Genomic DNA, 1306 nt, shown 5'->3' with positions numbered 1-1306 from the left:
GCAAACTGGCAAAGAACCCTCTTCGCAGGAGCTCGGCTCCTGATTGGGCGTTGGCTCCAAGGGCGTTCTACCAATAGGGTGGAGGGAAAAAAAACCGGTATCTCCTGCCGCGTCAGCAGTTGCTGGGTAGATTTCTGTTGGAGAGGATGGCTCTCAGCCAGGGCTGCATCCAAACTGGAGGGATAACCCGGTTTGGCATCGCTTTAACTCTTTTTCTGGCTCAAAGATATTGAATTCTGGGTGTTGGAGTTTGAGGAGGTGGAGAAGTTTGTGATCTAGTTTGATAAGAGGGAAGTCAGTGATGAAGAAGAAGAAAGAAGGAGAAGAAGTTACATTTCTTCTTCTTTATTATTATTATTATTATTATTATTATAAATTTACTACATTTTAAATAAACGTATATATCTTTTGCAACTCAACATAATTCTATTGTACCTTGCTTCACAGTCCAAAATTTACAGCGCTATATAAATTTACATTTATATTACATTTATATATAATATTTATATACAATATTATATATATTATATTATATTAAATGTAAATTTACAGCGCTATATAAATAAAGCTTAATAATAATAATAAATTAATACTATCATTTACATTGCATGACTGAATCTGTCACTAGCTTCCATTTGTTTCATTATTATTATATATAATCTCAAACTATAACAACAATATATTATTATGATTAAATCCCAATCTAAAATAATAATGATAACAACAACAATAACATATTTTTATATATAATCCCAATCTATAACAACAACAATATATTATTATGATGGTGATTAAATCCCAATCTATAATAATAATAATGATAATAACAATAATATAATATTATAATAATATATAATCCCAATCTATGACAACAAAATATATTATTATTATTATTATTATTTAACCCCAATCTATAATATATATAACCCCAATTATTATTATTATTATTATTATTTATATAGCACTGTAGATTTGCACAGCACTGTACATAAAATAATAATAATAATAATAATAATAATAGAATCCCAATAATCCCAATCTATAGTCAATAATTATAATAATAAAGATTCATATGGACTTTCTGAGAATGAAGGTGATAAGATGACTATTGGTTTCTAAAAATGAGTATGAGTTCTCATCTCTAGAAGTGTAACCTTTACTTTCCAAACAATGATGTTTGGAAACAGTATATAGCTGCAGGAAAGATAGCTGGAAGCTATCCCACCAAACCCTCCTTTTTCTCTGTATATAACTTTGGTTTTTTTGGTTAGTCTCAAAGGAGCTACAAGATCTCTCCATATACTGA

The sequence above is a fragment of the Sceloporus occidentalis genome, unplaced genomic scaffold (genome assembly GCF_023333645.1).
Source record: "Sceloporus occidentalis isolate IW3139 unplaced genomic scaffold, rSceOcc1.0.p SCAF_1, whole genome shotgun sequence".
In the NCBI taxonomy this organism is placed as follows: Eukaryota; Metazoa; Chordata; class Lepidosauria; order Squamata; family Phrynosomatidae; genus Sceloporus; species Sceloporus occidentalis.
This window is presented reverse-complemented; position numbering follows the sequence as displayed.